We start from the raw sequence: 24,780 nt of genomic DNA on the forward strand, positions 1-24,780 counted from the left end.
CTAGCATTTATAAAGAGCACATAGCAGGTACTCAGTATATATTTATCAATTAAATCAATACAGAAATGTGACTGCTGCTCTATAATAATTACATTATTATATTTCAACTAAACACCCCAATTTCCTTATCATGAGACATCAATATGCTCTTCCAACTTGATCTCCCAGTTGAGGAGAGATAAGTAAATCAGGCCATATAATATTCTAGGAAAGGCCATATTCTCTTCTACTTTTGTCAGGTGTTTCTTCTGCTTACCCTACCATGAAGGTTCTAGTTGTCCTGGCCACTATTTAGCTCTTATCTTCCCTGCTAAGTTCAGCTTTACCTTCACCCCACCCACCACCCACCACCCACCCCCTTTAGTAAAATCTTCTTGACAATTTAACCAGAGTGATCTCTCCATTCCCTGAAGTCTCAAGATAGTTTCTATCTGGGTTGCTCTCACTGCTTGCCTTTTAGTCATGTACTGCTTTATATTGCCACTCAACTTCCAAATGAGTATTCAAGTTCCATCAAGGAAGAGTGACAAGTATGTGTAATCCCTTGTAAAATTCAATGTCTTGAATGAAAATGGAGGTATACTCATTAAGTTGTAACAATAAAGATATTTGAATTTAGGGAGAATGTAATCTATTTGCTAAAAATTCATTAGACTAATTTCATTGGAATCTGAACTCAGGTAGTGTGACTTCAGAGATCAAGATCTTACTTAAACATCATGGAAAAATATCTTTCCAGATTTATGTGCATTTTATAAATGTGGCAGAAGATAAGTAAGTCAAAATTTCAGAGACAGTAATAAAAACAGCAAAGCAAGAAGGGTAGACCAAGTTGCAAAGTGAATAGTCAAGGTTGTTATAAATGAGTGGAATTGAGTAAAAGTAAAAAAAATCAGAGTAACATAAAGTACAATAGATATTAAAAATATAGCTCACATCATCAGCACAGAAGTTGGGATACAATAGAAGAAAAGATAGCTGAGCATGGGGAAAAACTCTTAATTATGGGGAGTAAGCTATTGCTGCCTTAGATAATGATCTCATATAGGTAGAGTTTCTGTTGCATTGGTTCTCAGAGACTCTCTAATCACTTTCATAGAGTAAAAAAGCCAAACACATCAAAGCATAATACCATGCAATGAGATACTACAATACTCAGCATCTAGATACTAACCAAATATTTGTGAAAGAAAAGAAGCCAGTGACTTCATAGGAAATGAAGACGGTAATATCAGGATTTTTTTTTTCAGACAAATTTTCTCAAATATAAATAGAAAGTATGAGAAGAAGAGTCTGGGTTTAAATTCATAGAGCTCCTATTACTGGCAATCTGAACACTAAAGAATCTAAATGTTGGCTGCTTGATATTTGATAATATCTGGCTGGCTGGATGTGACAGATAGCTTGCTCTTTCACAAATGTTTTACTTTATTCATCCAGCTCCAAAATCGATATTTGACATAATGTGGACACGTGTGGGAAGGAATGCTATTATGTTGCCTGGAAGGTGAAAGCTAAAAAGTAGAGAGTTATGGTAAGTTTTAAAAGGGCACTTTCTTCTTTTTCACGCAGTATACCAGGAATGTTGTCTTTCTTTAGTCCTGGGGGAGGAGTGAGGTCTCTAGCTAATTGTGTCTTTTAAAAGTCTTTCTTAGCAAATTTCTCTTCCCCTTCACATCTGTCTCACAAAATAATGCACTTAAGAGATCGAAGAGTTAAATATCACAGTCTTATCTTCCCTAGATAATACAGTGTATCGTTACTAGGTACGGGAGACAGATGGGTGCTCAATGATAAGGTCACAGAGCTTGGGGCTGGAGAGAAATCTGGCCTCTAAGCAGTGAGAAACCAGGTCTTGACTGGTCTTAGTGATTAAAGCGGCATCTCCATCTCAGTAAATAGAGAGAAAATCCAACTAACAGGCTGAAGTTCAAGACCATATTGTACTCTGTATCATTTCAAACCATGATGACAAAAGTTCAAGCTCTCTGTTTATCATGTATGTGAAATGCATAGAAAAATGTTAAGAACACAATAGAGTGCAAAAAGCAAGTCTCTAAAGATGCAGGCAGCATGACGCCTGTTTATAAAGTTCGAAGCTAAGTGAAAGTGAACAACCTATTGTGCAGGTGAACATCCATGTGTGATAAAGCAACTGGACGTCAGGCACAGTTCAGGGTCTGGGTGATTTCTGAAAAAAGGGTACACTGGGCTGGGGAGGAAGATGAACGTCCCAATATACGGAAAAACAAAACATTTTATTTCTTGACTTGAAGAGAGAGTTCATAGATTTTATTTATATAATAAATAAATAGCTGAAAAAATTTAGAGGTGCATAAATAAATGATGGTGGTGCATTATAAATCAACTATAACTATTAATAAATCTAATTCCTTGCACCTCAGGTCCAAAAACAAAGAAGCAAAGAAAAACAAGGGCACCATGATTGGGATAAGTATATTGCTTTCTAAAATGGCAGCTCTAAAGGGGAAATTATCATTTTTACTGAAAAAAGAAAAGAAAACCAGTTATACTCTGTTTTAATAACAAAGGTTAAATATTTTTAAAAGCAAAGGAAGAGAAATAAAATTACCCCTGTCCTCTAGCAACTGGCTCAAAAATATTTAAAAAAAATAGTGGTTCTCAAGATGAATGTGTGCATGTACAAGTGTGTAAACACACATACATTCACATAACCCATTTTCTGTTTTTCCCTTCCTTTCATATGAAAATATTTATGTAATGCTGATGAAATTTGCATATGACACAAAGCTGGATAAGATAGCTCATGTGTTAGGTGACAAGCCAACATCCCAAAGAATCTTGAAGTTAGTGCTGATAACAAAGTGAATGAGATCAGGCACATAAAAGGTTGATAACAGTAGCATTATGGCTATGTTAGACTCCCAAATTGAAGTATAATTAAAAGTTAAAATTAATTATATTGGTACAATATGCTATCTAGTCTATCTCTTATTTTTGAGCCTTAAGTTTTAGTTCTACTGGTAACTGTTAAAGATTTAAAACAAACATTTTTTGTATTACATTTTGTAGCACTGGAGGTAGATTGAAATAGGGATTAAAACAGGGTCTTTTGAAAAACACCTATTTCTTTGTCTTAAGAAAAAATCAGCCCGTATGAATAACCACAGTAAACATCTAGTATGTTGTAGCATATCTGCTCTCTGAACAAAGAAAAGACAACTTGTAAAAAAGGGAAAGGGAAAGGGAAAGGAAAGCGCGTCTTACCTTGAGTGGCTAAAATGCGGGGAAAAGGGAAAATCAGAAAAACTAGGGCACCGATAGAGAGCATAGCACAGATTTGCCTTCCATGCAGGGGTGGGGTAATCAATGTGCTAGAATCACGGCCCAGGTGACAAGCAGTCATGCTGTCTCCTGACAATTTTCCACAGGGTCTGAAATTACGTTGCAGGTTGTACAACCTCTGCCTGAGTTTATATGAAACTTTGGACTTTCTTTTCCTGACCTTTGATTTCAAAGCACTGAAATCCTGACAGAGAAAAGCCTGATGTGGTTTTAAGCTCATCTTTATGTAGTTTAAGCAGCCATGAAAAGACAGCATTCAAACCCAGGAATGCCTCTCTCCCCTGAGTGCTTGGACGGTCTCTTCAGAAATTATGTGATTTAAATATCACAAAGTACATGAAAACGTCATCTAATTATATCCAAGAGATATTGAGAATAATTTAATGGGGACCTATAAAATGATTCAATGGATCTCCTTTCCTGAAAAATTTGATAGAATTTAACAACTAATCCCATTGAAAACCTATTAACTAATTTTTAAAAGTATTATTCACTGTATTAGTTGAGTCCCTTGCATCTCGAGGTCAGATCTTTAATTTTAAACTTGCTGTTTCTCAGGAGGAAAGAACAGAACCTCCACAAGGTGAGTTCATATGTAATGATGTGCCTACCGGAGTCCAGAGGGCATTGCTTTACAGGAAGCATTTGCATTTTTTCTTTAAAAAATTCTTCTTTCTGTTATTCTATATGTTAAGAAAATCAAGAACATGGTGTAAGTAAAATAGCACCAATGGAAATGCATTTTTCCCCAGAAAGCTTGCATTTCAAAACCAAAGAATTATTCTTTTAGTAAAAAGAGCATCAAATAACATAGGATGTGATATATGCATTTTTTATTTTCAAATGGTAGAATTTTCATCAATTCAAACTCTTCTAGCACTATGAATTTGAGATAGCAAAACATTTATGGTGGCATTTAAGATTCATATTAACAATATCTACAAAGATTGTTCTCCATATGCTTTACGCTCACTTTATATATCGCGTGCCTAATTACATGGTGATTTATAGTGGTGCAATTTTTTAAAGTGATTTTCAGCCCTATTTTTCAGCCAAGCTAGCCTTTAATTTGTGGAGTCCCTCTTCTCCCTGTATCAATGGCTCCTGTACGAAACACCATTTCTCATGAAAGGTTCCCTTTCTCTTTGGCGGTCAGGATAAAATCTTTAATCAAGCTCGAGGAAAGAGCCACAGTTCAAAGATGTCATTGGGTCTCCAAGCTGGTCTGGTGTGGCTTTGCTAAAAGTCCTCAGGCTTAACAGTTGGTCTGTGAAGAGACCTGTCAGAGTCAAATACTCCAATCAGCAGTAAAATAGAGCACATCAAATGAGAGAGAGAGAGAAAAAGGAGAGTGAGAGTTTTATAGAAGAGAACATAAAATTTCAATACTTGTCTCAGAGTCTTACAATTTTAGCCACTGCTCCCCGTGAACTTTGAATGAGTACTTCAGGATATGCTGTATGCTAACCTCGGAGTCCCACTGTGTTTGGGAGTGTCCAGTTTTTATATCTAGCGACCTTTTCTTTTCACAATATTTTATTCTTCAGCATCTTTCTCTCTTCATCTTCTTCTTTCCGCTTTCTTTTCCTATAAGCAGTACAAAGCTTAGGCACCTTGTGTGAGGTAAAGCAATCTTGATTTACATATTTCTACAGGATTAATGCTTTCAGAGACCATCTTACTAAGAATGTGTATCATTTTTGAGACTCTAAATAGATAAACTCTTTCCCAAGACCTCAGGAGGACAATATACAATAGGCTTTTATTTCGACTTGGGATGAAGTTCAAGAAAGATGCATATTGCAGATGTCAAATCCAATATTTTGCTCCTGATAAGTAGGTAGAACTCCCAGGAGCCTGTTTTGTAGGAGAAAAGAATAACAGGCTTAAGTCCCATAATGCAAATGTGAGAAAAGAATTTTGCCCATAATTTTAGCTTAACATTTGAGGAAGGAAGTTTCAATTTAATCTTAGAAAGTGGATTCTGTCTGCTCTCTTTTCACAAACAGCAGTACCATTATGAATTGCATTTGACTTCATAATGTCCACAATGAAGTTTCTTGTTTTTGATATGACCAAGTAAAAACAACAGGAAAATACCTTGCATATTAGCACATTTGAATTTTACACTCCTGAGTGATAGTAAATGCCTTTTTACAGGTAAAGTGTGGCCATAAAATTCATCGTATGTAATTCATTATAATATTCACCATCACCACATACTTCGTCAGTGGTCTTGACTGCGTGAATTGGCCAGATTACATGTTTCTTGAAAGATAAAATATTTGGATTATCTTTTTCCACATTTCCTTTTCTAAAGAATATCAAACTGCTTCAGTAACTGGCCCAGATTATTCATCCCGGAAAGACATCAGGAAGCATTTAACCCTGGCTATCATGCTTTCTAATGTCAGAATCTTCAATGAAAGTATCCCTTTGTAAATCAGCAGTCCATCTATTACCCATAGTATTTGAATGAGTCAAATGGCTTGTTTACAACATGTTTAATGTTTTGTGAATCCTGCCTCCTGATTCACTTCAAGTACTTTGTAATTATATTCCTTGAAAACAGATGCTTTTAATATTCAGCTTGAGTGTTTTATAAGCTATACAAATATTTTGTTTGTGGGATTTTCTGGTGCTCACAGCCAAAATATGCTAGTCAACTTTTCAGATCATTTTATGGTGCAGGAACCTGGGGCAGTTCAGCTTCTGAAGAGTTCCCCCCAAAATGGGATCTGTCTATTTTATAATATATTTTACTGCAAAGGACCAGGTCCCAGCATTTTAAGTCTTTGAATAAATCATGAAAATATTATGTCAGATCCTGACCAGCAATTTTCATAAAGTGATAATGTGGCTTTTGTCCTTGCGGCTCTTGTCCTGCTACCCCGTTCCTTCTGTTGTTGAGCTGAAGCGTTTCCTCAAGGCTTCTAAGGAAGAAGGCCCAATTAAAACCACTCATTCTTGCGCCACTAAAACCCCACACAATGATTTGAAAAAATACCCCTAATTTGAAGCTGTTAATACAACTGTAATTTTATTTCTTGAACATTGGCTGTCTTAGGGTACTGCCAATCTGTGAAAACAAACCAGTAATAGCTCCATTTGAGAACCACCCGGGGTCAATTGTCCTCTTTTCTTTTTTGCTAAATAACCTATTAAAAGACCCCTAGCAGCTGTAACAATAACTAAAAAACTAGCAGTGCCAATTATGCCTGGGTAGTAGTAGCGGTAGCACAGCACCAGTCCCAGAAATACTCCAAACCAATAGTCTAGCAATTTTCCATGCCCAGGGTACTTGGTCCAAGAAATAGATTGGCTGTTTTGTTGAGGGAGAAGTGTATGGTTTTTGTATCTATGATTTTTTAAGATATGAAACTTTGAAGACCATTCCTATCTAATGCCATAAGCCTTATAGTTTTGCATTGAAATTGAACTAAGAGTGAGTTGTACAAAATTTTGAAATATATTAGCATAGTGTGCATACATGTAGATATTAGTGAGTTACCACAGTTTCTAAGTATTGTTTATTTGAAAGCTGCTACTTTTGAAATACTAGAACAACGATTTCCTCTGCTTCCTTGATTAACCACTCCATCTGCTGATCCCTTATTGTTTATATTGCTAAGGTGTCATGTTTTATTCTCTAAGAGTATATTCTGAAGTGTGGTTTTCTCTAGTCCTTCATGTGAAAATCTTATTTGTGTTATAAGTATCTTGAGGGAAGAAACAATGAATGCCATGGGTTGCTTGGATGCCCTTTCATACACAGTAGATACTAAATAAATAAGTTAATTTATTCCATATTTCTAAAGTTTTACATATTAATGGCTGTGCACATAATTTTACAATTTAGCTATTTTTGATCCACATTCTAATATTACCATCTGTCTTTTTAGTGCATTGGTATAGAAAAATGTAGTGTCTGAAATGACTGTACTATGCATTATGCTGTTTAATCAAGTATTCTAATAAATATTTATTCTGAATATTATTCATGCATTAATACTTTTCAAGAATTTTTCCTGCTATGGCATGTGTTTTCATGCTAAATCTGAATTAAGCAAACTTAAACCTTAATGATTCAAGATACACCTGTTGAGCCTAGGTCAACCAAACTAGTAAAAGCAGGAAGTATCTGCTGATAGAGACTTCCTATTTGTAGAATGACAGATAAGTAAGCTTCTAATTATATGAACTGATTTAAAAGGCTATTACATGATACAAAAGATAAAACATTCATATATGAGGTCATATTTTAGTTTGAAAATCTATGAATCAATAGTCATTTTTTAAATATTGTTCTAGAGCAAACAAGTAACCTAAATTTTGCAGTTGCCCCATTCTACTGTGGGCAATAAATCTTCTTCATATATATGATTTTTTAGTTACTCCTCATATCTCTCTCTATTTTGCATACTACATCATTATCCTACATTCTCTGCCTCATTTCAGAGAAGAGAAGGCAAGGGGTGGAAAAATGTTATCTAATAACTTAGTTTCTAGGGACAGACAGCAGTCTTGAAAATGGAGGCATCCATTTTGAGCCTGACCACCTTGTAAATAGTTCACCCTTGGGAGAGGAGGTGTCTGGATCCCCTACACATTCTCTCCTCATCTTCATGCAAATAGTCCTGAGTTTCCTGATGGACAAGAGAGAATCAAACTGATCCAAGAACTTGTCCAACAAAGCTACAAATTCTCTTCAATATCTTGTCCTGACCATCCACCTTATTCCTATGGTAACCCTTTATGAATGAAATTAGCGCAGGAATTACTCTCTCTGAAGTGGAAATAACAGAGGAGTATTACAATGCACACACATACAGATATTATCTATAATATTGGCAGGTTAAGTCAAGGTTTTCTTTCTCTAAAGCATAGAGGAGGATGAATGTGTAATCTCATTCTGTCAAAAATGCTGAAGATTTTCATACATCACTGTGTTTCAAAATAAATCACGTGCATAGTAGTGCTACATTAAACCAACATCCAGCACTGAAGTGTTTCTTCACCAAGTTGTGATACTTTTTTATCTCTTGAAATAAGAAACACATTTAACTTGGTTTCTATGATCATCCTGGAAATAATGCTCTCTTGTTTTGGCGTAAAGTAGAAACATACATTTTTAATCAAGAAGCATGCTTTTCATTGCGAGAGGGGACGGCCGGCACCTCTTGCTGACTTTAAAGCGGTTTTGCAGAGTTGTGGCGGGCGGACATGGCCCACTTCATCCACAGCTCAGCGTGCTCATTGCTGACATCAGGGCTGGCTCCAGACGAATGTTACAGAGTGCAGCTTCGCTCACTCCTGTCAAGCTTCCTCTCCCACCTCAGGATGAAAAAGAGAAATGGCATTTCTTTTCAGCATGGATGCCATGCTCAGATTATCCCACAGGCTTTATTTTTGACTTTTACCTCCTGCACTGCTAATGGGAAATTGCCAAAAGTGTTGACTCTCTCTCCTCTCCCCATCATTTTTTTTTTTAGCTAAATATGTACAAAAAGTTTTACTGAAATGTGCCAAGTCCCAGCTCTGTATTCCCTGATACTACGCAAAGTGAGTTGTAATAAATATAGCAAGAAATTCTGAAATTATTGAATGTGCCCGTTTCTGTCTTTAAATACCATGAAAGACATAAGGGAATTTACAGTATGCTTCAAAGAAGGGAAAAACACCTCCTCCCAGGCTAATAAAATTTGGTAGCTCGGGGTCACTTCCTAATAGGTGCTACTTCCTCTATTTTAATAAAGGTATTTTAACACCTGAATTCTATGCCAGATACCATTGTCATTTTTTCCACTGACTGGCTCAACTGGCTGCTGGTGGGGCCAGACACTCTTCAAACACTGCTGCTGAATGCCAAACATAACTAACATGCATATGGAAGAAGCCAGGGAAAGCAGCACCCCCTAATTATAGCCAAAGGCTCACAGTCCAGAGAGAGCACAGGAACTTCTGGGGTGGATGGGGGTCAGGAAGCTCCTCAACCACGGATCCCTGAATTGGCAGCTATCCTTTCCCACCCCATCAACACACAGTCATTTTTTGCCTGCCAAATCCTTGTCCAACCCCAATTCAAATCTATTTATACTCGCCTTTCCTATTTCTGGGTTCAGATGTTAGCCCATACGGTGTGTTGACCGGCACTAAATGTTACTGTGAGAGACCAGCGTTTGCCAGCTTCCTTGGTTGCTGACAGCAGGGAGACAAGAGTTTTGAGTATCTGGAGGGACCTGACTTAATCCTCTGAGCATAAACCTGGCCTCGGAGTGATGGCTGTGAGGGCCAACTTAAAAGCACCAAGTCTCCCAAAGTTGGAGAATTTAATGTAGGTGAAGAGTTGGTTCAAGCTGGACTTCTATGGGAGCCATGGTGGAGCCCCACGGTGGTTTGCAAACTGCGGTGTGTGCAAGAATCACCCCAGGAACGAGTCAGGGGTGCAGGGTGAGGACTCCCCTGTGGAGATTCTGATTCAGCTGGAGAGGAATGAGCCCAGGCATCTGTTTTCAGTAAACTCTGCGGGTGATTGTGATGCAAGTGTTCTGAGGCCCCCACTTTGAGAAGCAATCCCAGGACTACAATGCTCTCCCCCCCAAAATACTAGGCCGTGTTTCCAGAGTAAGGGGATTAGCAACCTGATTTAAACACTTTAGTGTTGGAGTGCTTCTTTAATTCCAATTTATTTAAAGCTTTGGAACACTGAACTTTGTTGTAGGAGCTTTATTTAAAATTCTGAGGTAGAATAACCTTCTTTTCTGAGTTCAGTTTTAACAAGAAGTGTTATTTGAAGACTGTGGTCCTCGGTTTGTGAGGTCTGAGCATAAAAAGGAAATAAAACGCTACAAGTTGGACCTTCTTATGTAAAACTAGACCTCAGTCTTTTTAAGAGGTGTGACCTTGGATCATTAAAATTTTTCTGAAGAGAAGAAATCTGGGATAGATAGCTTTCCTGATAAAATGTGCAGTAGAAATGGTAAGCAGCTTATGTAGCGCTCTATCCTTTATGCTGTTTTAAGAGAGTATTAAATGAAAAGGAATGTTTTAAAGTTATCTCAGCTGAATTCTGTGTAGAACAGAGTGAGCCATCCTCAGGGTGCATGAATTTTGATATATTCTCTTGCTTCACTATTTATGGATAACTTAAGAAAACATTGCTACTGTCCCTTTTGGGGGATTGGGGTAGGTGAGTGACTTTGTGCTGTGCAACCACAAGTCAAAAGACATAGTACATTTAAATAAAAATAAAATTTTATTCACACAACAGTGCCAAGAAAAGTGAGTTCTTTGTTTCAGTCTGCAGTTTGTGGGTTTGAGTTTTCAGAGTAGAAAGGCACAAAAGTCAACACTAAAGAAAGGAGGCAAATGTTGATTGGATGAAGGGGAAGATGTGTGAGGATGTGAGGAGTAATGAGATACTAAAGAAGAACTGCACAGCCAACGTGGCTCAATGGTTGGGCATTGACCTATGAGCCAGGAGGTCATGGTTTGATTCCCGGTCAGGGCACATGCTCCGGTTGCAGGCTTGATCCTCAGTGTGGGGCAGCAGGAGGCAGCTGATCAATTATTCTTTCTCATCATTGATGTTTCTATCTCTCTCTTCCTCTCTGAAATCAATAAAAATATATTTTTTTTAAAAAAAGAAGAACTTGAGTTTGGATGAATAGTTAAACCCTAATGGTTGCTTTAGGAACTTTGTGATTGGGAAAGATAATGTGAAAAAAATTTTTTTTGAGAAAATAAGCATTTACATTAGTGAAGATATTAACTCACATGATGTAAATTTTCTTGTTTGGATATACGCAAAATGTTCGATAGCTCTTAAGCACTAGGACCATACTACAGGAAAAAGGCTTCTGAGGATAAAAAGTACTCAAATGTCTATATTAACCCATAGCTCTGTGCAGCATAGTTCCCTTTTATTCTTTTTATACTCATTTGATTTATAAAACAGTGCAAGGTACCAATCTGTCAATACATTGTGTGATGAAATTTGGCCAGAGAACAAGGTGCATCTGGGTAAAGAAAGGTGTTTGATGAAATGATAGGATATTTACTAGCAATAAAAATATAGTGTCTTCACTTACTATATTAACATCAACTGGAATCATAAAACGGAAGACATCAATATTTTTAACAGAAATGTCACCCACTCCCCATCCCGAGGTGTGGAAAGAAATGAAAATAAATGACCTCTAGGCTTCTTAGTAGTTTTAAAGAAATATTTTGGATGATACAGTGTTACATATAATAAAAACTTCTTTTACTTGATTATAATTCAAAATTAAACACATTTTCTCCATGTGATGCTAGTCTTACCAAAGGCAATATACATGCAATAGCTAATAGGGGCTATCCACCAATTAATTTACAGGTGTCCATAGCTTTTCATTTTCGAAGGGAGTTTATGAAGTCAACAGTTCCTGGTCATTGCTTTGATGCTGTATGTGGCACCTGGTATGCAGTTTTTTCATAGTAACAGCCTCATTCTGCTATGGGCTATCACCAATACATCAAATATTTAAAGACGCTCATTTTCCCTTCCATTTAGTGTGTATTATAAGATAGTTGGATACTCTACTAAAAGCATATCTCTCTGCCTTCATAAAGAGTTCTGGAAAGAAAGCAAAAGACATTTAAAGCATCAAAGAGGCTGATGAATAGGAATGCCAGGATATTCAAATACATTTAGAGACAGTATTGTCAAGCTTGTTTTCTGAGCCATGATACTAAAGATAGTAGGAGCCAGCAAAGAAAAGAACTCTGTAGAAATGCAAATCTCTTCAATGTTGAATCTATTAATCCATTGCACACTTTCTTCTGAATCATACTTACTCAGATGTACAGGCAACAAAAAGTATTTAGAATATTTGCATAATTTCAAACACCCAGTTCATAAATTATTTATTGGTTGTGGTCAAATGAATGTTAGCTATTTCATAATTATCTTTTGTGTAAAAGGTTGCGTGGTTTACAAAAATATTTCAATGGCAATTGAATATCTGTAGCTTGCTTAAACAGTGCAAAAAAAAAAATAAATGGTACTTAATTATGTAGCACTGATGTACATTTTTCTCATGTTCACAAATTCTAAAAAAATTAGACTTAATTTATAGATATATTTTAAATGAACATCAGATATTTACAGTAAAAAATCATGGGATACACTATAGGATTAAGGCAAGGCATTAAGAAATAACATGACAGTGTCTGATGTAAATCAAATAATCAGGCAATTATTTGTCCTCCGACTTAGAGTTATAAAGTCATATAAACCACAGAAAAAGAAACATCTTCAGGAATTACAAGTTCAACATTTCATTTTGACAATTGAGAAAATCATGGCACATAGAATTTGATTGTCTTCCCAGAGATTGGAGAGACAGGATGCTAACTATAGTGGTTGAGTTCCTAATCCGAATAATTTCTCCCTACGCCACATCATTATTATCTTTTTGAACAATTGTATTCTTTTTCGTGATCATGATTAAAACCTTTGGAAATTCTTGAAGCCTAGCCACCCATAATTGAGTTTACTAGATCAATTGCAAAGACCAATATGCTGGAGTAGCCTGGCCAGTGTGGCTAAGTGGTTGAGTTTTGACCTATGAACCTGGAGGCCATAGTTCAATTCCCGGTCAGGGCAAATACCCAGGTTGTGGGCTCGATCTCCAATGTAGTGCATGCAGGAAGCAGCCAATCAATGATTCTCTTTCATCATTGATGTTTCTATCTCTCTCCCTCTCCCTTCTTCTCTGAAACCAATAAAAATATATATTTAAAAAATATGCTGGAGTAAAGGGTAGGTGGTACAGATTACAGAAAAGTAATGTAAATACAGGTTGTATCCCTGGAAGTTTGGTTGAGAGAAAGACAAAAATTCAAAATCTAGAAATAAACGAGTCACTTGAAGGATATACTTTTCATTATATGACTAATGGACTTGCATGATGGATTTTGGAGCCAAGGTAAGATATACTTCATGCTAAGAGAAGAGATGGCAAATTTTTATTTAGGCAACAAACTAAAGGTGTTGCCATGCGAGGTATGTGTATTAGTTGGCTAGAGCTGCAATAATAAAATATCACAGACGGGATAGCTTAAACAACAGAAAATTATTTTCTCACAGTTCTGAATCTTGGGCAGGAGGTTAAAGATCAAGGTACCAGAAAATTTGGTTTCTTGTGAGACATCTCTTCCTGGCTTGCAGACAGCCACCTTCTCAGTATATCCTCACTGGCCTTTCCCTGTGTGAGCTTGGAGAGAGATATCTCCTGTCTCTTCTCTTCTTATAAGAATGCCAGTCCTATCAGATTAAGGTATTATTTAGCCATAATATCTTAAAGGTCCCACCTCCAATTATTCCCACATTGGTGGTGCGCTTCAACTTATGAATTTTGAAGGGGCACAATTTAGTCCATAATAGAATGGAAATATAAAGATGCAGAAGTGCCGAAACCGGTTTGGCTCAGTGGATAGAGCGTCGGCCTGCGGACTGAAGGGTCCCAGGTTCGATTCCGGTCAAGGGCATGTACCTGAGTTGCGGGCACATCCCCAGTGGGAGATGTGCAGGAGGCAGCTGATCGATGTTTCTCTCTCATCGATGTTTCTAACTCTCTATCTCTCTCCCTTCCTCTCTGTAAAAAATCAATAAAATATATTTAAAAAAAAAAAGATGCAGAAGTTATGAATCTGAATATCATAGTTTGATTATCAAGGTTTGTATTGTCACCTTGCTGTGAAACAAACACCCACAAAAATGTCAGAAATATACACTAAACATTTACTTCTGTCTAACATTTCTGCAAGAGGTTAGTTGGTGCAGGTCTGCTTCACATGTTGCATTCTGGAGCAGGAACGAGGTTAGAGTGAGGCGAGATGCGTAGGGCACATCATTTAAGGAAGAACTCACTTTCAGAGTGGTTCAAGTATAGGTAAGATATTTGTATAACCCTGACAGTGACTGCCTTCTGAAAATTTGAGCCCTAAGCATCTTACTTGTCTGAGTCTGGTCCTAGCCCAAGCTGGAGAGGCAATAGCTATCTGTAAAATGTTCTTCTCATGTAAGTCAGAAGCTTTTAAAGGAGTGAATGGGAATACACAATGCCTCTTAAAGCCTAGGCAAGAACTAGCACTGTCATTTCCAAGCACATTAAGTTGGTGAAGGTGTGGGGACTACTAGCTATGGGAATACAGGATAAAGAGCCAGGCCCTGACTGATGTGGCTCAGTTTGTTGAACCGAAAGGTTGCTGGTTCAGTTCCTGGTCAGGGCACATGCCCAGGTTGTGGGCTCCATTTCCAGTAGAGGGCATGCAGGAGGCAGATGATAGCTGTTTTGCTCTCACACTGATATCTCTCTCTCTCCCTCTCCTTTCTTCTCTCTAAAAATCAATGAAAATATTTTTAAAAAAGAAGCAGGGCCAGGGGCAAGTTTGATGAGGTGGAGAATAGTTTTCCCATGAAGATGGTGCTTTAATTATCCAATGATGTATAACAACCCATGTTGATTTATTATGTCGACTGGGTTCAGTTGAGCAGTTTTACTGCTCCATGCAAGATAGCTGCCCACAGTCAAGTATACAGCTGCATTCAGCTGGGTGCTCAATGAGGCTACCAAATAAGATGGTCTCTCAGCTTACATGACCTTTCACCAGATGATTCTCATAATTCAGTAATTTAGCATGAACTTCTTTACAGTAAAACAACTGATTCTCAAGAGGAAGTGTTTCAAGGCTACAAGCACCAAAGTGCAAATAGAGGTCCTGCTCACATCACGCTTGGTAATGTCCCATTGGCCAAAGCAAGTCATATGGCTAAAATGAGAGTCAGTATGGTAGGGGACTGTACAGGAGCATGAAACAATTGAGTTGTGGTTTATTAGGGACCACCCAATGTAATCGTGTACCACACACACTCTGGTTTTTAATGATTCGCATCCATTCTATTTGCAAAATGCACTTCTTCCTAAGACTTCCAAAGCCTAATCCTATTTTGCTATCAAACTCCAGCATGAACTTCCTAATGTAATCATTTTAATTATTTAAATCAGGTACTGGTATAATGAGGTGTCTTGGCTATGGTTCCTCATGTGTAGCTCCTTGGACGTTATTTCTCAGACATGGCTTCTTGGTAGCAAAAGCTTGTAAACTAAAAAGACAAACTATCTGATCCACACACTGCCAATACTCAATGCTGAAACAAGGACAGAATAAAAACAATAGAGGCTCCCATTTAAAAAGGAGAGGAATTGAAGACATGTAATAGTTATTGTCCATAGCAACTGGACAGATATCATTAGTTCCCCTTCTTCTGGGCTCAGGAACTTCTCCTTGAGTAGGATCTAATTATACTTCTTGGAAATGGTTCTCTAATTCATTGCTCATGATTTTACCCTTTCAGCTCTTGGATTTTCTCTCTCTCATTTATCCTTCTTTTTCCTTAATAAATGGCATATGTTTGCAGTTGAGTAAATTTTCCAGCCTATTTCTTGCCTGCAGAGGTGGGGACCCAGGGACAACTTTTAATTTTGAATTATTTCTGACGTTAGCTCATTAAACTCCTTTAAACAACTTATGGGTTTTCTATATATCAAACTATAATTTACTCCATTAGATAAAAACCAAATTTATAAATCTCTTCCAGACCAATCCCTCTCTAATTGAGGCTTCCTGCTATGGAACAATGCCCTAAAAATTCTTAGAAGTCATTTTGTCTATAAAACATTTCCTTAAATCTTTTAAGGTCTTAACAAAGGGTATTATACCTTCATCTTTGATTTGATCTTGACCCCAAAGTCATGTTTTATGGTAGCACTCTATATTTTATCTTTGCCTTGAGATCATATCTTACTTGAGAATTTTTTGCTGTCTGGAAAGGCTGAAAATAATAAAGAGTTTCATTTTCCCACCCATCAAGCTCTGGGTTGGAAAAATCCTCTCTAAATTCTGCTTGGAAATTGACCAATTCTATCTTTAGTTTGTATCTTTCTTGTAATACTTTATCAGGAGGCTAAATAGAGTCAACTGACATGTTCAACATTCTACAAGGAAATATCCACCAGATCCTTAAATACATTTTCTATCTCCAAAGTTATCACAGGCAACACTCTCATTTACCTTTGCATAATAAAAGGTGTCCCTTACTCCAGCCTTCAATAGCTTTCTTTCTCTCTCTCTTTCTTTCTCTCTTTCTTTCTTTCTTTCTTTCTTTCTTTCTTTCTTTCTTTCTTTCTTTCTTATCTTTTTCTTATCTGTCTTTCTTCTTTTCGTCTTTCTTTTCTTTCTCTTCTTTCGTTCTTTTCTTTCCTTCCATCCTTATTCCGTCTTTCCGTCGTCCTTCCTTCTTTCCCTTCTTCATCCCTTCCTTCCTTCTTCCTTTCGTCCTTCCTTCCTTCCTTCCTTCCTTCCTTCCTTCCTTCCTTCCTTCCTTCCTTCCTTTTTTAGGTTTGTGAGGTTTATTAAATGGATGGGTGGAGAGGAAAGTGATGAGCAGCTACAAATTCAAGAAAAAGGCTTTTGGTTATTAAAGTTATTCCAGGCATGGTAGAGGCGCATCAGGATGGCCCTCTAAGGATACTGCTGTCAAGATGCAGAGCCAGTTGAAATGGACCCCAAGCGTTCCCTCTGGTCTTTTGTGCAGAGTGCACAGTTGTTCCATGATGCTCTGAGCAGGCAGTGGAGAAGAACCCTGGTGAGGCTTCATGTGGAAACCTCGCTCTAAATTCTCTGTCCCTCTGGGGTTCACAAACACCACCAAGAGAATCTTGGTAAGAAATATCAGGAAACCCAGGTCAGCCTCAGGGTCACTGATTCATGACCTTGGGACTTTCTTCAACAGTCTCCCACCAAAGGCTGATCTGAGACCTCACAATCCAGGCTCTCCCTGAGGACAGCTCTCATATCCATGGCACAGCAGTCACGTGACATTCCAAAAGGGACAGCCTGAACCTCTGGACACAATGAGGGTGCACCAGGCAGTGAGATCAGAGCCAGGGTGCTTTGACCAATGGCACAGGACAGCGGCAAAGAGATAGCCGATACTGCGGAAAGGCGTGGATGTCTGAAGATTTTAGGAGATGACTTGGGATGACCCTTCCTGCTTTTTAAGCCTCAACTCTTTGCCACCTTTCAGGCCTCTCCTCACTCCTGTCCCAAAGGTCGGGATATTTTAGGTTTTTGTTACATAGAATCCCATCTCTGAAACCAATTTCTGTATTAGCTATATGTTGCTGCAAAAAACCAAAACAAATTAACAACTACCTGAATTTAGTAGCTTATACAACAATGCTTTATTATTTGTCATGATTTTAAAAGCAGTTCTTTGTTTCGCACGGTGTAACTGAGTTACTTAAGTAACTTCTTTAAGATGCGAGCCCAGCTAGTGCCAGGAAATCTAAGATGGCTTATCTCCTTCCAGGGTTTTTTAATTTAGTAGTAGTTTTGACTGAGTGTCTTTATGGCCTGGTGTCTGTATGATGGTTGCCTTTCATGGGGCAGTGTCCTAAAAGGAGGTGCCCAATGTGCAAATGCTTAGCAGGCTTCTGCTTGCAGCTTAGTTGGTAATGTTCCATTGGCCAAAACAAGTCACAGAGCCATTACACAGGAACATTGAACATCTGGAGGAATGATTCATTAGGGGCGCCTGATGTAACAGTTTACCATAGATGTGGAAAGAGAAGGGAGTGAATATTTGCCAATCAATAATCTCACTTAACACAATCACAAACTCTTGGATTTCTTTTTCTAAAGTTTTTTCTGTTATGTGCGTTCTGACCATTTTACTGCATATTATTATTCTCATTGGAGCTGAGATTGGGCTACCTTATTAAAGAAGACCAAATTTTATAATAATAAACCATCAATCTCTGCTCCTGGAGCAAGAAGTCTTACATAAACATAGTCAATGATTTCTTTTTGATTGAGAATGAGTTAAGAAATGTAACAATAACAAGTTTGTAGATAACTGGTAGTTTGTAAATAATTTAATTATTGTAGCAGTGAGTATCTTTGCTAGCCCTGGTTACATTCCCTTGTCCACCTGTGATCGTAGGCACCGTTGCATTGCATGGCACTTTGTGAGCCCAGACTTCTCTCTGAATGGCAGTGTCCTATCGTAAGCACACTATGTGTCTTTCAGCTTTTCCTCGCTGGGTTTTTTTCTGAAATGTGGCCTGAAATGAGCATTGCTGAGAAGTGTGTGGTATTAAGGATGAGGTATGTATTGCCCTTGGAGACAACCCTTAAGCAGTCATCTTCTCTTCTTCAGGTGGACAGTGTTGGAAGGTATTCATGCTTCCCAGAGTTCCCAGCAGAAGTGAGCCCTGACAGACACAAGCTCACTAATAAGCTCTTACACTTGTATTTTTTACTTCCCTGCCTCTCCTCACTCCTTCACATCTGATTACTCGGCTGACCTATTCATTAAACTGCATGTTCTCATATGCTTGTCTCAGGCCCTGCTTTCAGTGGGACCAAATTAAGATATTCACTTTCCACAGATACATTAAAAGGACCAAAATTAGGTGATTTTTAGGTTTAATTTTAAAAACAATTTTATGCTTAATTCTGTTGTTACGTTTATCATCACCACCATCATCTCTAACACTCATAGTAAAGTAAATGAAATGTGCAAACATATTTCAAGGTAATATGTGAAGAGTTTCATAAAAGTCTACAAATATAAGATTTAGATTTAGCAAAGTACCCTGTTTTTTGGAGGAAATTAAGGAGTGAAGAAATGACATTGGGGCATGATATTGAAGCTGGTGTCTAATTTTGACTGGAAGAGAAGAGGAAAAAAGAAAAAGAAAATAATTTGCCTAGTTAATTGCTCTATCTCTTGATTATGCATTTTCTCCTAGTATTTTAGAAAAAAAAAATAGGACAATTCTAGAAGGATATGTAGATACTCAGCATTTAAAGCTCATTAATCATAATACACTCATTTATAAAAATTGAACTCCTTCTAAGAGTGTGATGGTAAAATGTATATTATAGAATTTTCTCCCCTTGTGTTGTGGCTATGTTTTTTCACCTAATTCTTACCCAGATAAATTCCCAGATTAGCATCAAGATTTGGGCCTCTTTATGGTATTTGCTTCTCCTGATGTGATACTATGACAAGAATAGTTGAAGTTGAAATCCTTTCTCTACAGTGACTTATTATTGATCTAGTACAGTGGTCGGCAAACCGTGGCTCGTGAGCCACATGCGGCTCTTTGGCCCCTTGAGTGTGGCTCTTCCACAAAATACCACGTGCGGGCGCATGTACAGTGCGATTGAAACTTCGTGGCCCATACGCAGAAGTCGGTTTTCGGCCTGGATGAGTCTATTTTGAAGAAGTGACGTTAGAAGAAGTGGGGAGTGTCGGTAGGCCTGGCGACAGGAGACACAGCACAGGCAGGCGGAGGGATACGCAGTGGGGGAGGCGCGCAATTCATGCAGGAGTTGAGTGAGACTGACTACAAGACGAGTGTGGATGGGAGAGTTGGAAGGGGTCGACCTAGTACCTCAATCAGATTGAGGACGTTTTTAGCAAAGGCCAGCTTAGGAGAACCCTAATTAAGTTAATAACAATGTACCTAACTATAGAGTTTAAGTTTAAAATATTTGGCTCTCAAAAGAAATTTCAATCGTTGTACTGTTGATATTTGGCTCTGTTGACTAATGGGTTTGCCGACCACTGATTTTGGAAATGTGATCACATATGATTAAAATTTTATAAATTAACAAAGCTTCATTGTGATCTGCCTTCAGTGTCATCATAGTTTCCGAACCTCTGAAGGAAAGGTACTGCAGTATAAATGGTTAATTGTAACTGATATGCTTCAAAATCAATCTTTGTGGAAGTACGTAAGAGGTCTCAAGCACATTTTGTAATAGATTTAATACTGCATTTCTTTTGAACCCCCGACATGCCTTCTTATGATAAATAGCTACTTGAAAAAAGATAAGAGTTCCTATTCCCCTTAAAGTATGAGCCATACCAAAGTTTACTCAAATAAGTGAAGATAAAAATGTCATCGCACTTCTAAAATTTGCTGTCAATATTTCACACCTGTATGGAAAGCAGATAGATGCCTGAGCAGCAGCTTGATAACATTCCAAACTGCAGCCCCTAATTAACTCACCTTTGAAATATCAGCTAGTATCTAATGCGACCCATGCAGCCTATTGGCAGGGAGCCTGACAACAAAAAGCATGTTTAAAATACCAAGTAGGTGGGGAGGGGGAGGGGGGTGCTATATTATTTGGCACATATGCTACCATCTACCTGCGCAGAGGGAATATGCTTTTCCACTTGGCTTCTTATGGATGATCAACTAGTTATCTATACTTGGCTTAATCCCAACAAATTATACAGTAATCTCTTAGCCCAAGGAATAATAGTAGTTACATTGCACCGAACTTAATACTAACAAATTAATTAAATTAGGTTAAAACAATCAACAACTTTTAAATGTTCTCAATAGAGTCTGAAATTTGTGTAGAAAAGTCTACGAATCATATAGTTTATACCATGAGGTTAAATCCAATTTGAACACACTTGAGACTAGGAAGGGATAAAGCTCATACCACATAAGAATTGAATCATGAAAGTATTTGAGAATTTAGTCTGTTTCTGTAAATTAGCAAGGAGGCTTTGCTATAAATACAGAGGAGAAAGTGGTGGTCATTAAAATTTTATGAAGCTGATTATTTTAAACAGCTTGGAATGATAAAATCACTCACTTGAGGCTGTGAACATCATGTAAATGTTATAGTAACAGTTTTTTCATCAAAAAAATGACTAGATTTTTTTTTCTTTTCTAACACTAGTTACTCTTATAGTAATCAGCCCATTAAAGAAAATCTAAGAGCATCTGTTGTATTGAACAAATGTTTATTATGGCTATTAGAGATTCAGTCATTATATACTAAATATTCTAGTAACAAAATGTTGTATTAGAATAAATGAACATGGTCATTTGGCAATGCTAGATAAAACTAGCCAGGTGTTATTTTAATGTTTCTCTGAGAGGAGATGGTAACTTGATACATTTTACAAGAACTGACACAAATGAAAACTATATTTTTCTTCTATTCTCTCACCACCTTTCATTCTGTTATTTTCATAGCAATAATGATAACTACTGCCATTATTATTTCTGTGTCCTGACTTCAGGAAAAGAAGGGAAAATCCCTTTTTGCTTAGATGCTCAAAGACAAAAATTACTTAACTTAGAGGACAGTGTGGATCATCAGAAAACATGATGCTGTGATCTTGTAAGGTGTGAGCACATGAAAACATGAAGTGTGTGTGTGTGTATGTGTGTGTCTCCCTCACTCAATCATACACTCACATAGATCCTTCTGGCCTCTGTTCCAGGACTTTCTCTTAAAAGGACTCTGTCCCTGATCAATCAAATCTCCAGCCATGTGGTCTAAATCCACTTCTGTGAACAAGGGCTGCCTGGCTTGCCTACTGAATTCTTTGGGTTTTCCCAATTGCTATATCATGTATTCTCCATCGGCCCAACTCACTTCACGTACCCTGTTTTTCACTGTCTCTTTCTCCAGAGCACTAGCAGACTGCCGCAATTCAAAAATGTCTGACATGCCCTAGCTGGTTTGGCTCAGTGGATTGAGCATCCACCTGTGGATTAAAGGGCCCCAGGTTTGATTCCACGTGCTCCATCCCAAGTAGGGGGCGTGCAGGAGGCAGGCAGTCAATGATTCCCTTTCCATCATTGATGTTTCTATCTCTCTCTCCCTCTCCTCTTCCTCTCTGAAATTAATAAAAATATATTTTTTAAAAATGTCTGGCATGAACATGATCAATTGAAGAACATGATTTACTTAATGATGTTTAAGAACATAGAATCTACTTTTTATGGGAAAAATACATTTTACTGCTATTAGGTCTGTATGTGAATCTGGGATTTAAAAGTCTTAGACTTCATTGAGTTTTTCTCATTTTTAGAAGAGGATTGACTGACTTTTTCCAAAAAGCTACATTGAGCTCTAAATCTTGGGCCTTTAAATGATATTATATCCATGTTATGGTTTCTGAACCAAAGATGTTCTTTTTTCTGTTAACCTCTTGAGGTCACAGTGGTGGTTTGAAGTCTAAGCAACAATTCTGTTCAAAGAGTAAGTCACAGCAGGATGCGTGCAGTAAGGGAATTTGCGATTCCGGCCTTCACATATACCCCACTTTACTTTTTAGAAAATTTGTTTCTGAGGCTACTACAAAGGCAACACCCTTAAAACACGTCATTTTCTATATCTCCCTGTACCAAAAGCCTTATATAATGACATTTGGAGATGTATTACTAGAATTTTCATTGCACAGATGCCATTTGAAAAATACCCAGTGGAGATGTCTCATTTGCTCTAGGCTCTAGAGTGCTTTTCACTCATCCTTGAGAAGGGGTTCAAGGTTACCCTCCAGCGTGAGCGGGAACATGATCCTTTCCCTTCCACTTGGGCCTTTGTCTGAGTGGTGGGGAAAATATGAATAGAGTTTTGTTGAGTGGCATTAAGGGCATGGACTCAGGGTCCTGAATGGCTATAGTTGAATCCTGACTCTGCCGCTTACTAGCTGTATGAATCAGGGCCACTTCCGGAAGCTCTTTGCTCTTCAGTTTCTTTTGGAATGCCATCATGTGTGTATTGTGAACATTAAATAAGTTAATGTACATGAAGAACAGTGTCTAGTACATCATACGTGCTATGTATGTGTAACTATTACTACTATCATCCAAATATGTGTCTATCTTTAATAGAATATCACAAATATTGGATGACAAATGTATTGACATATCTGATTGGTTTCTTAAAAAGCTATGACAGGAAGCCAGCCAATGAGTCTGCTTACCTGAATGTGTTCTGCAGAAATTTAGAGAAAGATGGCAATAGTAAAGCCATGTAATGAGCCTTAAAGACGTTGAAATCCTTAAGGTCCCTGAACATGGCTATAAGGCAGCGGTTCTCAACCTGTGGGTCGCGACCCCTTTGGTGGTTGAACGACCCTTTCACAGGGGTCGCCTCAGACCATCCTGCATATCAGATATTTACATTACGATTCATAACAGTAGCAACATTATAGTTATGAAGTAGCAACGAAAATAATTTTATGGTTGGGGTCACAACATGAGGAACTGTATTTAAAGGGCCAGAAGGTAGAGAACCACTGCAAGGGAAAAAAAAAAAAAAAAAAAAAAGCTATGACAAGAATATTTGCAATTGGAAAAGGAAAGAAATACTTGTTTTGTTTATTAAAATTGCATTTACTGCTGATGTACCAATTCATCAATAATATTTACATAAACCATGGGTTTAAAAAGCTTAAGATTTTCAGTTTAACTGAATTTTATTATTTTAACAAACATGTATTGTATTCACTGTGTAAAAGACAACTGCTGTTGTGGAGGCATACCGAGATGACTCAGATAGAAATTGTTGTCAAGTAACTTACAGAAGAGTAGGAGGGTATGATGTATAAAAGCAAACATATAAGGGGAAAATTATAAAAAGTTTTCTACCCTGGATTTGCACAGAAGAGAATGAGAGAAGAGCGAGCGAGTGAGAGAGAAAGAGAGAGAGAGAATGAATTAATTTTGATGGAGGAGCTGGATTTCTTGGAGAAAATAGTATTTAACATAATCCATGGAGGCTGAGTATGACTTAGACATATAAAGAAGTGAAAAAAAGAAAATAATTTTGGTCACTGGGAAATGTACTTGTATAGTGGTTGGAAATCTGAATCTCAAGGAATTCTTTACTCTAACCTGTCCTAAAGCAAGTTGTGTTTACTGACACTTGTGTTCACATAAAAAAAATCACATGTTACTGCCAAGCATACTTGTTTATTTAAATTACCTCTAATGACAAGAAGAAACTGTGGTTGTTGTTTTTTCTTATTCTTAATCTCTCTTACTTTTGAAAAAAAATGAAACTTCCCTCAGAAAAATATTGACTGATTACTAGATAAATTAGTTCCCTAAATAAGTAAAATGACAATAAAAATTGTGATCAAAAGGTTCAGAAAGGTATTTGATATTGTTTAATATACTGTTTAAGGTATTAACATTGCTTTTTCTTTCTATATTTGCTCATCCTTTGGATGCACAAAAGTATTTGAAATGGAAAAAAAAAAACTACTAAAAAGGGGTACTTTTGAAAATGTTTTATTGCTATGGACCCACAGATTATGTGACAATCTGTTATATACTTAATTTGACTTCTGAGAAAATAATTGATGATGACAATAGTAATGATGATTATAACTATTTATATAGTTACTAGAGGCCTGGTGCACAAAAATTTGTGCACTTGGGGGGTCCCTCAGCCCAGCCTGTGCCCTCTTGCAGTCTGGGACCCCTCAGAGGATGTCCACCTCTGGATTAGGCCCACTCCTTAGGGGATCAGGCCCAAGCTGGCAGTCAGACATTCCTCTGGCAGCCAAGC

At 37.6% G+C, this 24,780-nt stretch overlaps 1 non-coding gene across 1 annotated transcript; it reads left to right on the forward strand.

Moving 5' to 3' along the window:
* Window positions 1-23,164: 23,164 nt before the first annotated feature.
* Window positions 23,165-23,293, forward strand: LOC118657213. The gene has a single exon (XR_004967934.1). It is a non-coding gene; the product is annotated as a small nucleolar RNA SNORA33 (small nucleolar RNA).
* Window positions 23,294-24,780: the final 1,487 nt, after the last annotated feature.

The sequence above is a fragment of the Myotis myotis genome, unplaced genomic scaffold (genome assembly GCF_014108235.1).
Source record: "Myotis myotis isolate mMyoMyo1 unplaced genomic scaffold, mMyoMyo1.p scaffold_m19_p_5, whole genome shotgun sequence".
NCBI lineage: Eukaryota > Metazoa > Chordata > Mammalia > Chiroptera > Vespertilionidae > Myotis > Myotis myotis.